This window comes from Amphiprion ocellaris, chromosome 8 (genome assembly GCF_022539595.1).
Source record: "Amphiprion ocellaris isolate individual 3 ecotype Okinawa chromosome 8, ASM2253959v1, whole genome shotgun sequence".
In the NCBI taxonomy this organism is placed as follows: Eukaryota; Metazoa; Chordata; class Actinopteri; family Pomacentridae; genus Amphiprion; species Amphiprion ocellaris.
Genome location: NC_072773.1, coordinates 19254190 through 19270169, shown reverse-complemented (window position 1 = coordinate 19270169; position 15980 = coordinate 19254190).

Here is a 15980-nt window from a genome sequence, read left to right as displayed (position 1 = left end):
GGCATCATAACTCCTGGTAGAAGTCTCTATGGAGGAAATGACTTTATTCATGCAGCAAAAGAAAGCAACAAATTCGGGCAGTAGGCATTTTGGAATACAAAGGCATAAAGTCCAGTATAGCACTTCTGAATTTAAATATTTCAAATATTTAATCTCTTGTAGATAAACTTTTTATCCCTGCTGATGCAACACATGTATATACAGGATTATCTCATCTGTTCTCTTTTTTGTCTGTTGTTTGGGGAAATCACATCTTTGAATGTGTATGTGGCATCTTTTTAGTTCAGTGATGAATTATTTCATTTTAATTCATTTATGAATCCCTGGACTTTAATAGTTTACATGTGCTTTTGTGAGATGTCTGCTCATGTTTGAAACTTTCCGTCGATTCATGACATATCACACATATCTGTGTTCGATATGTTAGTGCCCTGCAACCACACTGATGATCTACAAAGTTGACATATTGATCCTTATTTGCTACTAGTTGCCCATTTTGCGAAGTAAAGTCAAAAATTAAATGGTCACTTTAAAAAAAATCTACACTTATCAGAATCAGAAAGCTTTTTTTGTCATCGTAAACAGTGCACGCAACAAAATTAGGGCAATAAAATCTCAAAATAAATTAGAAGGACCTCTCATTCTCCCAGAAAATTTTCCATAACCATCCTCCCTGATCATTTTTGAACAGTCCCTTACTTGCCTGCTTTTCAAATATCACGTGCACATGGATGCATAAACATGTTTTATAAGCTGTAACAAATGAATCATCTTGAAGAAATATCCAGTAACAGACCCCCTCCTCACTGTGCTATGCTACCACTGCTGTCGCCTCCACTGCGAACCCCTGAGATACCAGCATGCAGACAAGACGGTGGGCTCTCGCCGCTCCAAACAATTACCATTAGGTAGGCCATGACAGAGCTTTTCCTCACCGTGCAACGGACTGAAACAGCTGCTGACAAGTCCACCTCTCTGCTGCAGTCTGCCATGACGCTCTGACTGCTCTTCAGATAAGGACATACCTCAAGATAAAGGCCTGATAAACAAAATACCTAATGGGCTTCCTGCAACATTTGATTTAATTTAACTGGAGTCCGGGGAAATTGTTTCCATCTTGCAGCAGCATACTGTAGCTAATTGTAGCTTATCAGTGTGATCGCAGGTTTTAACATGATGCAATGGTTGTCATAGCTGATGTATTGGAGTTTTTTTTTTTTTTTTATATGTGACGCGTGGTAATTATAGAGCAGCTATAGATAAATCTCAGGGCAGGATGCATTCATACTTTCACTAATCCAAACATGGAGCCACTAAACATGTAATTACCTTTTAAAGACAGTCTGCTTCATTTACATGCATTTAACAAAACATAAAGTCAGATAATGTGGCGATTTTTGGCAAGATAACTGCTTGGATCTGGTGTTTATGCTCTAATCAGTGTCGCGCACAGCCTTCATAATGAAAATGAGCAATTACGGCAGCTGTAATTTAACATTCTCGTGCGCAGACTATTACATCATTTTTATTGCTCCGGTGTTTACAGTAAATGAAATATATGTCGGCATGATGTATGGTAGCAAAACATGACGCTGTGTTTTAAAGAAAAGTGGGCTTGCCGGTGGGTCACAAGCGGCTGCATCAAGTGCCCCCTCCTGCCCAGCTTACAGGAACAGGAGGCCGAGCCCAGTGCATACATTTCTGTTCACTTCATAATTTGGCAACAGTAACGTTTGAGGCATTTCACTCAAGTGAGTCATGGACAGAGTGGATCTCTGTGCCAGAAAGGTGTTGGGTTTGAGTGCTGCGGTGTTCAGAACGAGGCGGACAGCATGACGTGACATGTTTTGCTGGTATAGAGGATATGGGAGACACTCCTGTAATGAGTGCTTTGTGAGATAATGGTATGCACAAACCCACCCCCTGCTATGTTTCCTCACTCAGCTCCAGACGCAGAAACGGCAACAGGAACAATGCCGCAACATGTCATGTAGACGAGCTCAGGTTGGCGGGGTGTGTAGGCAATATAATCTTATTTCTACATGGCACTCCATTGTCAGGGGCTGATTGCACAGAATAAAGCTCCAAGTACTGCTGACAGCACGGAAACTCTTTGTTCCCTCTTGTACCTGCCATACATGTTGAAGGAAAAGTTAGCAAATTTTCAAATCTGTCTACAAATAGTACTTAATTAGTTGTATGTTTATTGAACTCCTTCCATCCATACCGATATTTACAACAACAATCAAGGGGAACTTTTAATCTAAGATGAAACTTAAAGAACTTCCTTTGGGATTTATAAAGTTCTATCTAAAACAATGTAAGCAAGGGACTAGCTTTCATTTTTAATTTTTTTTAAATGTCATATTTCCTCATTGTGAGGAAACAGTGCTGGTGGAAAAACAACAACTAAAGCCTCAAATGAACTTAAACTTCCAATAACAGTTTTATTTTGCCACTTGGTGGCAGCACAAACATGTTGAGTAACATTATCATCATTTGGAGTTATCGTTTCAGTACCTTTAAAATGCATGTCCAGTATTCATATATATATATTCATATATAGTTCTGTTTTGGGTTTCCACCAACCCCTAAAGGAAATATCTGTCTCCTTAGCTTCCAAATACTCCACTAGATTTACCAGCTAGTGGCTAAAGGCTTAAGCATGATAGTGTATTTGTACTCTGCAGAGTTTTGCAGTTTACCTGTTGTAGCTGTCTACTGCTAATTGTGTCTAAATTACATGGAACAACTAGAAATGTGAGTTACTCTTTTTCTTGTTTGTGCTAGTGTTGGACCTTTTGCTTTTGCTCCTCATGCAGCAAACACAGATCGCAGTAGAGTGAAACTGATTAAATAGTATGAATCAATGTCAGAGAGCACAAAACTGCTGTTGTTCTACTACCTTTAGAGTCGGTGGGAGTCCACTTGCTGGAGAGTTGGTTCTGGAGCTGTTGCCACAGCTAAACATGACACGAAGGAAGAAAAACTGTAACATTGCCATTCTGCTCATTTGAATTATGAGTTGAAGCTTGACATCAGTGCTAGTGACCCATTTCATGTTGTTATGAAAATATAGATTTTAGCTTCAATAAGATAAACTTTTGGGAACTGAGGGGAACTTTCAAATATGTCTCCTGTCTCTTTTTTAAAAGTATATTGTGAAGCAATCTTTGGAAGTTCAATTATTACACTGAGCAAAAACTTTTTTAATATAAGAATGTGAATCTTTCTTTTAAAGTGCTTAATGAGTAATGGAGCTTGTTGCCTGGCGGTGACAGTCAGCTTGTAGTGTTCGTGGATGCTCAGCCGACATCATGCTGCAGCACAGCAGAGAGCAGCGTCTAGACCGAGCAGCAGTATGGCTAACAGCTGTGTTCTCCTGTCCAGGGACAACTGCCTGTGACGGCATTTCCTTGGATACTCTCTCACATACTGTGTCTTTATTTCCAGCGGTCAAGCTCCCATGCAGCTCCCACCATGGATAAATGCAGCTTTGTGAGGAGTTTTTCCCCTCCGAGCAGCTGTCCACAGCCCCTCGGGCTCTCGTCTGCTCAGCAACCAGAGCAAGTGCATGAGGGCTGTCAGGGCCGCAAGAAATGAGCATTCAAACTAAGAGACAGTTTTCATTATAGAGAACAGCCTACTTTAGATATCATGTAAAAATAAAAAATACATTTTTGTCAAGAAGCATCTGTATGCAACAAATTAAAACTAGACACACCTGTGTACAGTGTGTACTAGACGTGTGTACATAATGCATACCTCATTGAAGTCTGGCTTGGATACATCTCACACCTCAAACCATTTCACAATTCATGGTAGTTACATGACTCACCGATGCTCTGTGGATGTTCCCAAAGTCGGTTTGTTGTCACACTAAGCTGTTAACTTTCCAAGATTATGTAGCCAACAACACAAACACAGAGACCTGGCACCGCTTTGATTGCATATAGACACAACTGTTATGGAAAAATTTTTCCCTGCAAAAGAAAAAAACGGAGTTGAAGATGGGCACAGGCAGACACATACCTTTGAATGGTGTCAGATGTCTGTCAGGCACAGAAGAAAAAGCACATGAAACGCAATTCAGTCTGCAGCCTGAGCAGTCGACTTCTGTGTGATTAACAGAAAAAAAACATTAGTTGCCTGTAAAGTGAACTTTCTTGTTTTAAAATGTATAAACTGTCAATTGCTAACATATATTAAAATGTATAATATCAAATACCATTGTGTCTTTAATATTTATGTTCCAGAAATGAGATCGACCAACTCTGTTTTACATATTAAAATGCATACAGCACTAAAACACCTACAATAGTAAAGGATAAGGCAAGTTACATTCTAACTGATTGACAATGTGTACGAAATTGCAGGACTGATGATAAAAACTTGCTTAATTCACATCCTCAGTTTTTACCGTAGCCTGGTGTTAAAAGTCATTCTTGTTTTTAGTTCCAACAAAGCATCAGACTTTATTGTTTTTAACCACATTTTTGGAAAACAGTACACTTTTAGAATTTGGCTGTATTTTTTACAATGCCCCTGTAGATACCAGACCTATCTGTAAAGGGCAGTGTCAGTGCTGGAGAATGGTCTGACTGCACCTCATTATCATTCTTCTATGGGAAGAAAACACCCTGGCTTGATTGTATTTCTTTAAACCAATCACAGTTGTCAAATCGTTAAGCCCCAGATGCAGGAATGGTGCCCCAACAAAATAATGAGGGAAAATTGTTGGTGGAACAAAAGCCATCAAAGAGGCGATTACTGACAATAATTACTATTTTAATGATTTCTCTACCACTTTAACACTGTCTTGCTTTTATACACCTTCTTGTGCTTTAATCAATCCTTAAAAATATGATGATTTTATGAACTTTTGTTGTATCTTGTCATTATTAAAATAACTAATTTACTGAAAGAACCAAGCAGGCCCATCTTATTGTGCAGTCCAACGCTTTTGTTGGAAAATGCTAACATGCAGAGAGCGGTCGGCGAGGAGACAACATTGTGAAATAAACCGGAAATGACAGGCTTGTACCTGCAGTCAACATCTGATGAGTCAGACCGTTCACTGAGAGCCATGAATGTCCTCCAACACCACATTTTTACATCAAAAAAAAAAATCTTACAGCCAGAAAATATCTTGTAGTGGGAAAATATTTTCACAAAAATATGAATAAATATGCATGAGACCACCAATTATCACCATTTAATGTATATATTTTGGGAGGATTACTGTTAGGACATTTGCTTTGTCGTTGAAAAGGATCTGAGATGTGAGGAAAGAAAGTGTGTGGATGACAAGAAATGTATGGACCAGCAGTGAATCAAGCAGCGGTCCTTGAACCTATCGACCCTGGTGGCCTCAGAACTTTAATTCATTCATTAATTTCTGTCTCTACTCCAGTGAATCTATTTCTACCCGATTTTAATAATTTTTATCCAGTACTGAACACCTTCAGTTGCAATCAATTAAATATCTCTTTGCCTGTCCGCTATTTTCTCAGTTATGTAGAATATCCTGGAGTGAAGATGCAAATTCTGACCAGTTTTGGTTAATGAGCAACTCAGGTAATCAAATTTTACATCCACACACCAGGTGTCTCTGAAGAAACAAAATCTCACTCCCCTTCTGAGATGTTAAATCTCTAAGGCCTCTTTCTGCCTCCTAGCAAAGTTAATGTTGCCCTTTCTGGGTTCCAAACTGGTCTCTGCAAATTGTTGCAATAAAAAGAAAAACAAAATCTAAAGCAGAAACAAGCTGGTTATTGGAAAAACTTGAGCTGCAGAAAAACGTGGCCTCAGCAAAGTGAAATACAGCAGATGAAGGTTTGAAGCCAGGCGGAGCAAGTGTGTCACTAATAAGGCCTTGACTATTACCTGGACTGACAGCCAGAGAATGGGAGGAGAAGTTCTGGCTCCACACTGCTCAGTCAGCCAGAAAGCCCCCAAACGGCAGGGCTAACGCAGGTCAAGTGATTTGGCGCCTCGGGTGTATTAAAGCTATTTACAAGGGACTAAAGGATTTACGTTGCTTCACCCATTCGGTCTGCGCTTTTATACGACCTGGCACCGGACTGCTGCGTTTCTCTGACCCTCTCAATCAATGCGAAGGGGTAATAAAGAATGTTGCCTTTACGGGTGTTTGGCTTTTTGTTTAGTTGCAGAGGAAAGAAGTTTTTATGGCTGCCTCCTGATGCCCGGTGTGAAGGCAAACACACAGAGAGACGTGAGATTACAGGAGATCCTCTGCACTGTGTCACCAACACATACACAAGAAAACACACAAAAACACCCACACACGCATGCAGAGCCACTTCTATTCAAACCTGTTATAAAAGTCACCTTTCTGAAGGTCTGGAGGTCATTCAGATTTACAGTAGTGATTTAATTATTTGGAATTTGTGAGCATTATGCAAACATTTGTTGAACAGTTTTTCACACGCTGTAATGTCACACTAGTCAGATATATTCATGAACAAGCGTAACTCCTCAGTGAGAAGATTGTTTTATAAACAGATGATGGCAGCAGAGAAATTAAAGTAAAAATGTCTTGTCTACTGTACATTTTACACTGAAAAAAATTTTTTAAACAAATTTTAACAGCATTTTTAAACAACCTACTGTTATTTTACCGATTGTCATTGTTTTGTTAAATTACAACTAGTAAAATCACAAGAAAAAAGTATTCATTTACATGTGAACCCTAAAATCGATGCCAAAACTGTCATTAAACATCAAAAATCTGTATTTTTATACATTGTTGTTCTCCCCCCCCACAATGTTTCACCAAAGAATTACATTAGTACAGTATTTATCAGCAAAAATATAATTGCTCTTCAGACATTTGTTGTTATGTGAAAGTAAAATTATGTATATTAGAGTTTTTAAAATGGTAGATAATTTTTTAAACTTTATTGGTTGCATACAACTACACTGCTGTGTGCAAATATGATACATTTTAAGCAATAAAACATAACAAAATTCAGCCCACTCCACTTGTCTTTTACTTAATGTAACTACATGAGTTTGCTAATTTCTAGTTAACTGACCTTGAAATGTCAAATTCTTATTTTCAAACCACTTCAGAACTTAAAAATATGACTTCTTATGCCTTTAGGCATTTTGACTTAAAACGATGAGTTCAATGAATGAACAGTGGAGAGTTCACTCAACTCATTAAATTTAGTTTATAAGAAACAAACCTATCATAATATAAGCAGAATTCACAGGATTCATTGTTAGAGAGTTAAAACTCCATCGAGACTCTTGTTTTTTGTATTCTGAGAAAACCTGCTGTTTTTAGTTGTTGAAATTCATTTATAACTGTTTCTTTTCATAATTATTAAAATAATTCTAACTATGACAAATGTTAGGGTTATTATTTATCTCGTGTAGTTTTGCCGATAGTCTTCATACAGACTCAAAATGGCTTCAACAGTTTCTCAGGGAAAATTTAAAAAAAAATCAAAAAGCAACTGGTTGACTAAAATAAATATCTTAGGTTCAGTGAACTTGTTTTCTCAAGTTCAGTTAATTTAACTCGGCTAGTTTGATACTTTCACAACTTTGAACAAATGAATTAACCGTAGCGTAGAAAACCGTAGAAAGTAAAATGAAGTATTTTTCAGTCGGCAGGGGAATTTATGTTTCTAAGCTGAATGAACCTAAAATAATTTGTTGTTTTTATTTCTTTTTGTTCCGTTTGTTCAGTAACAGTTTGTGTTACATCAACTGCTATACGAATGAAGTTTGACTGTTTGAACATCACAGCTTTAAAGTTTTAAAGCAGAATCATGACCCCTGACATTTATGTTGTGACCCCTTGCAGCATGTTGACCTTTATATTGGCAAGCACTGGATGAAAAAACATCTCCAAGACCAGACGTCAGCAATAGTAAATGCTTCTTATACAAGAAGTATTATTGAACTATTTTGCAAAATGTAATATTTAAGTCTAACAGCACTTTGTAGAACTGTTGACAGTTTTGCAATGATGATTTTGTACTTGTGTTGCACTTTAAATGCAGAACTTGTTCTTGTTATGGGTCTTTTACTCAAGCAGAATATCTAAAAATTTCACAGTGACTTTTTCACATAAAGACAGATGCTGCCATCTTGTGGATAACTTTGTAAAGGCACAACAGAGGGTTTAGAAAAGCTTGCCACAGGACATTTCTGTCTTCTCTGACTTGCATTAACTGAATCAGTGTGAGCCACCCTAAACAAATGTCTGAGCAACAGTTACACTCTTTCATCACAGACCAGCCCTGAGCCAAAAGGTTATGAGACCGCAATATGCCAATGCTCAGTAGAACATAATGAATCCTGAATGATGCTTTGCCCTTTGATCACATCGCAGTAGTCGATGGTGCAATTAAGCCAGTAATTAATAATAGATTAAAAATCCACAGTGAGTGGCAGGCAGTAGGAGAGGCATGCTTTAAATTGATTTAGCAAAATGGAAAAACAGGACTAAAACTGTAATTACCCACATCAATCAGAAACTATGATGGAACAAAACCTCTGGGGCATAAAAACACACACACACATGAACACACACGGTTTTACAGCAACTGGCCTGTTAGTACCCCGGCCTGCCAGCTCCAGACAGCCAATGTATTTCAGATTAGATCAAACTCCAGGTTACCCATTTCAATTCTAAAAGCAGACATTCGGCACTTTGTTACCATGACGACACTCGCAGTCTGGCCTGCTGTCTGCCGGCATAAAAATAGCCGGGGGGTTGTGTGGTTCAGTTCAGGGCTCGCTGAGATAGTAGTGGGCAGCAGACAATCGAGAAGAAAAAAAAGAGCATGATTAGACCACAGTCATCAGGCTGCTGGAGTGTCTGGTGCCGGCCCTTAATCAAACTCTGATGATGCAGCAACAAGCTGCAACAACGTGATGGTTTGTTTTCTGAAGTGTACACAGCCTTCATGGTTCACAGCCTGATCTGTATTGGCAGCGGTGAAACGGGAGCAAAGCCAGAAGGGTTGCATCTGGCACGGGTGGTCAGAGCTGATTGGACCCCCTGGTGCCTCCACCAGCAATCACAAGGAGATGCAAAATTAAGATAAAATGATGTGAATGGACTACAGAGACACAAAACAACCACAAAGTGATGCAAATGGACTACAAAGAGACACAAAACAACCACAAGGTTATGTAAATGGACTACAAAGAGACACAAAACAACCACAAAGTGATGTAAATGGTCTACAAAGAGACACAAAACAACCACAAAGTTATGTGAATGGACCACAAAGAGACACAAAACAACCACAAAGTGATGTAAATGGACTACAAAGAGACACAAAACAACCACAAAGTGATGTAAATGGACTACAAAGAGACACAAAACAACCACAAAGTGATGTAAATGGACTACAAAGAGACACACAATGACTACAGAAACACAAAAGAATTACAAAGTGATGTAAATTTGCTACAAAGGGATACAAAACAATTACAAAGTGGTACAAAAAAACACACACACAAATAAAAAAAACTTTTAGAGAGATGCAAAATGACTACAACACAGCTCCAGTCAAAAAATGGCCCCAAGAAAAAATACTGTAAAGTGATGTAAATCAACTACAACAAGATCTAAAACAAATGCAAAAAGGCACAAAAGAGACGAAAAACAACTACAACAGACACAAGATGACTACAAAGTGATGCGCATAGATTGCAAAGAAACATGAAATAAAATGATGTAGGGAGATGCAAAACAACTACAACATGATGTAAACGGCCCTCAATGATATGCAAAACAATACACAGAAATGCGATGTACCAAACAGCAACACAAAATGACTACAAAGAGAGGAACAACATCGACAAAAGGGTACAAAATGACCACAAAGACACAAAACAATTATAGAGAGATGCAAAAAAATACATAGATAAATGCAAAACATCTACAAAGAGACATAAAATGACAACAAACTGGTATGAAACACACAACAAAAAACACAGAGTTTAGCATGACTATAAAGTGATGTCAATTGACGACAAAAACATGCAAAATCAACGCAAAGAAATGGAAAACAACAGAGGGAGAAAAAGAGACGCAACTAAAAAGAGACAGAAATAACCACAAAGAAACAAAACACCTTCAAAGTGTCTGTAGATTCTCAGTCTTCCAGGTTCTACACATCTGTGTCCAGGAACCTGTTGTCTCATCAGCTGTTGATGTCTTTTTTAACTATTGGAATTACTAAAGGCAGCTATTTCTGACTCCATATTAAAATATTATTGTTGTTTACGTGGCATTACACTCATGTACAACTATTCATAGGGCTTTAGAATGTGAATGCTTTAAATTTGAGCTAGTTTTTGAAGTGTGTTCCAGCCTCCTGCATTCACAAGTTAGTAAAACCACCTCTGGGGTCAGAGGTCACATGCCGTCAGGCAGTACCTGTGAAAACAAGCCGTCATGCACCGATGCCTACGATACATGTGTTCACCCACATCACAGAAATACAATCTCCCTCCAAATAGCAACGCAGTGTTATTGACTAATCCCAGCTGTCAGAGTGGGAGAGGAGCTGCACGCTTGAACCTATAAAGCAGATCAAGCGTAGGGACCACTGAAGCCATAAATGCCTGTATCTTGTTCAATGAAGCAAATGCACCACAATGTTTTTCTTCTTTTATACAACTGCAGTTTGGTACAAGCGGTACAGATTGCTTTAGTGCCGTAACCTTAGGTCTGCTTCCACAATTTCTTTTTTGACGCTTTTTCAATTTTTTTTTGCCTCTTATTGCCTCTGTATAGTTCTATTTTATTGTTGTTGTGACCATTTCTTTGCACCGTTATATTGCATCTCACTTATCTGCAACGTCAAGTGGTCTTCATATTTATTGGGACTCCTGTGCATTGTATTCTTTTGTTGCTTTTAACACAGCATTGATATCCTCTGTCATTTCTTTTGTTGTTATCAAAAAACTGGAACCCTGGCTTGCTTTACTTGCCGCACATTAATTTCTTCTAACGTTGGTGATCTCAACAGTTAGTGAAATGTCAACAAAAGGCTGTATTTGTTGGAGGAAATAAAATAACATCCATATACACTACCTTTTAAAAGTTCAGGGTCACTTAGAAATGTCCTGATTTTTGAAAGATAATGAAAACAACACTAAATGAATCAGAAATCCAGTCTAGACATTGTTAATGTGGTAAATGACTATTCTAGCTGAAAATGGCTGATTTTTAATGGAAAATCTACATAGAGGTACAGAGGAACATTTCCAGCAACCATCACTCCTGTGTTCTAATGCTACATTGTGTTAGCTAATGGTGTTGAAAGGCTAATTGATGATTAGAAAACCCTTGTGTAATTATGTTAGCACATGAATAAAAGTGTGAGTTTTCATGGAAAACATTAAATTGTCTGGGTGACTCCAAACTTTTGAACGGTAGTGTATATACACACTTACAGAAATGTTCTGGCGCCCTAATACCACACCAGTTTAAATATTTACCATGTCCCCCCTTTTTTAAGGGCCAATAATTAAAAATTTGGCCTCTGCTAAAGCCTTTCGACCATTTGGATCTGCTGGAAACTATTCCGTCTGTGTCCTCACCACATTTCATGGCTGCAGAACTTATATTTCTGGAGATATTTAACCCTTGAAATGCTTTCTGAGGTACAACGTACAAAAATCCACAGTTCTAAACACGTAAGAAATTCCCAAAATTCCACATAAATGCTTTACAAAACTTAATTTTCGGTTGCCAATTAGTCAACTCTGAATAAGATATGAGACAGTGGCTTAACTCTGATATCTGAAATGACACAGACTGACCCAATAAAGAAAGTAATAAAGAAATAAACAACAATGTGATTACTTTTATAGTTACTCTGCATGTTTTATTTAATTCATTACAATGAGCAAACTTGAGACCCACAGGCTTATCCTACAAGTACAAATAGCTGTGTTATGAAAAGTAAACAAACAACCTAAGGAACTTATACTTATTATATTTCAGTGCATTTAGAATATACCTGGAGAGATAATAGCTCATTGATGAGTGACAATATCTTCCTTAACACTTAATGATGTGACAGGACATAAACACTCATTTAAGTTGTTCTCTAACGTCTGTTTTAATAATCAGATGGATTTTACACACAGTCCAAAAAACTATGTCACTGTTCTCAGTATTTTATCACCATTTAACAAACACTAGTGAGCAGGAGGGCTTAGCTTCCCTAAAATACGCCTGAAGAGTTTCAGCTGGAGGCAGCATCAGAAAATGAATAAATAACTGATAGTACGGATGTAGAAAACACACTCATGGAACTGTTAATCGTTAAATATCCTGTCAGAAACAGCAGCTTGTTCTGTTCTCTCATATTTGTTCTGATATCCTAATCCACACTCTTTATTAGGAACAGCAAACTGAATCTCAGCTGCTCAGTTCTCGGTGGCACGGAATCATTCTGCTCCATGTTGACATGATTCATCACATTATTTCTGCAGATTTATTAGCTGGACATTCACGTTGCTAATCTCCCGTTTTACCACATCCCAAAGGTGTTCTGCTGGATTCACATCTGGTGAGCTGGAAGACCAGTGAAGTCGGCTGAACTCGTCGTGTTCATGGCGACTTTTCCTTCATGACATGGTGCATTGTGCTGCAAAAAGTAGCCGTTAGAAGAGGGTAAACTGTTGCCACAAAGGGGTACATATGCTCAGCAAGTTTGTTGGTATTAAAGCTGAGGTAGGCAGTTTTTTGGGGGAGTGTCACTGAGCAAAAAAATCCATGACATCCTTTCAGCATATCATAATTCAAGAGGTCTGATAAGAAACCTCTCAGCTCAGGTTTTAGAACATTCCCGCAAAGGGAGATTTCTGCCAAGCACAGATCCTTTCATGCAGATAGGTTAGATAGCATAACAGTTAATAGTAAGTGGTGGCTTAATTGGTGATGCACCAGACTTTCACTCAGGGAATGGGGTTTAGGTCCTGCATGAAGTCAAAGGTCAATGTTACCTTTTAGCTTTGGACAGGGAGAGTAGAGCTGCACCCTTTTCCAGATTCTGCCTTCTGCAGCTTTTAGGTATCCACAGTGTACCAAGAAATCATTGTCCACACCTTTACAACACCACCAGCAGCAGCCTGGACTGTTGACACATTGCAGCCAGGTCCATGGATTCATGCTGTTAGCGCCAAATTCTGATCTGTCATCTGCAGCCTCATCAGATTCATCAGACCAGGCTCCATTTGTTCTGTCTTCAATTCTCCAGCCTCGGTGAGCCTGTGCCTTCTGTAGCCTTAGATTTTGGTTCTTGGCTGATGTCTTCCTCTGCTGTTGTATCCCCTCTGCCTTAAAAACAGATGATCCTCAAAACGATGATCATGGTTATTACTCCTATTTCTAACCCTAATCTTACACTAACTCATAGTATGGGACCCAAAAAGTGTCACCAGAAATCTAGCCCAAATGACTCAGAATGGTCTGAAACATGCTCCTAAGCCCTCTCTGTGGGGTAAATTTTGGGAGTCGCACTTAGGATAATGTCACTTCTGTGTATCACCATTGAAAGTGAATAGGCAAAAATGTTCGCAAATATCCCCCAAACCGAACATCCTAGACATTTGGTAGTGTGTTCCGTCGACATAATTCAGCCATGCTGAACACGCCAGTCTTGGTCCCGAGTCTTTACGACCTTGTGTTCCCGAGATACAGAAAAAATAAAAAAAATTCCAAGGTAACGTCCACTTCCTGATGTCACACAGACTCGTAGGCAGGCTCACTGGAAAGGCCGTGTGGACATATAAGGGGGTAGGTCAAGGTTTCATGATTCTACCGTGTTTACAAAAGAATTTATTTAAGGTGGAACAAGGTTGTGCAATCTAAGCTGCTTTCCTGCTCCGCACAGTTCGTAAAGAGTCGTCAGTTGAGTTACTGTGGCCTTTCTGCCAGCTGCAGCCAGTCTGATCATTTCTCCTCAGACATCTCTCATCAACAAGGCGTCTCGTCTCTGGATGGGTTTAGTTTTTCACAATTCTGAGTAAACGCAGAAAAATTTTGTGGAAATCCAGGAAATCAGCAGTTTCAGAAATGTTCAAACCAGCCTGTCTGGCACCAACAATCTTGCTACAATCAAAATCACGGAGATCCCAATCTCTTCTCGTTTTGATGTTTGATGTGAACATTAACTGGAACTGCTTTATCTGCAGGATTTTATGCATTACACTGCTGCCACATGATTAGCTGTTTGGATAATAGCATGAATAAGCAGGTGTACCAGTGAATTAAAGCTGCAGACATTTAGGTACGTCGTTGCAAAGAAAGCACAGGCGTAACTGATCACATTAAAAACAATAATGCTGTGACTAGGCCTCAGTCTGCATGTAAACAGCCATGTTTAAACAGGGCTTTTTTTTCCTTTGTTGTCAAAATAAAATTAAAAAAATACACATAGAACTGTTTTCAAGAAAATTAAAATGAAAAAGTCACAATAGAAGCAAAAACATGCCAAACCAACAGGCACCAATACAACTGTAGTCCTAAAGCCATGTTGGTCATTACAAAGCCTGAAAAAAGACAACAACACTTTGGTTTCAGTATGCTGTAAAAAAAAGAAAAAAAAAGAATTATGATTCTTTTTTTTTATGTTCTCCCTGTGCATGTGTGGGTTTTCTCCAGGTACTCCGGCTTCCTCCCACAGTCAAAATATATGCTGAGGTTAACTGATTATTCTAAATTGTCCATAGGTGTGAATGCAAGTGTGATTGTTTGTCTCTATATGTGACCCTGTGATAGACTGGCAACCTGTCCAGGGTGTCCCCTGCCTTCACTCTAAGTCAGCTGGGATAGACTCCAGCCCCCCGCGACCTTAATGAGGATTAAGCGGTGTATAGATGATGGATGGATGGATGGATGGATGGATGGATGGATGGATGGATGGCTACTTCCCTGTTTTGTTAACTAGCAAAATCTTAAAGGAACTTTTCATACATCTTTTCTGTGGTGCAGGTGCGTAGGAGAGGGAAGAGCACATCCAACAGCTACAAAAACGGACTCCTGCACACTAACTTGCACTCATCAATTTAAATTTTTTTTTAAAATCTAAGAAAAACTAGTAAAATCTGAGAAAAAATATTATTATTTAAATGGTAACTGTAAAAACAAAATAAATTAACAAACAAAAGCAGGACAAAACTGTAATAAATTTCAAATTTGAAAATTGTATTTTATTACAGATGGTAATTTGTTCTTACATAATATTTGACTGTAAAATTACACTATTTTTTTAACTGTATTTAATCAGAAAAAGCAGGATTTTACACATATTTTCTGTTATTTAAATTAAAAATAATATATGTTAAGGATTGAAATATGGAAAATCCCTTTTTAACTGTTATTTGACAGATTATTCTCTTTTTTAATCTAGTAAAATGACAGAAAATAGTATTCATTTACAAATGAACTCTTAAAAACAAACAAACATATACAATGTCAATAATGTCTACATCTAAAATTTGTACTTGTACATACAGCAGGTTGTTCTTTTACAGTATTTGACCATAAAGTTACATTGTTTTCCTGTATTTAAGTCAGATAATAATAATTACTTAACAGATATTTGTCATTATTTTCATCCTATTTACAGGAGCCCACTGCTTTTTAACATATTTTTTCCTGACACCTTTTCTGCCTCTATTCCTCAATATAGTGGAGCAGTAACTGAAGATTTATGTCTCAGCATTTAAAGTCCCGTTAGCAAGGTTAGTATTGATGATATTTTGGCCATGTCTGCCATATAAACACAGAAGATAACGATGCACACTCTAACGTTGCAACCAAAAGCTCAGTTTTCACTGCCTTGCATGTCAGCACTGCAAGCAGAGCTTCTGGATATATTTAACCTTGAATAAGCTTTCCAAAAGGTCCTTTTTCAGTTACTTAACATTGCATTTGCATGTGGATGAAATGGCAAAATGCTGAAGGTTTA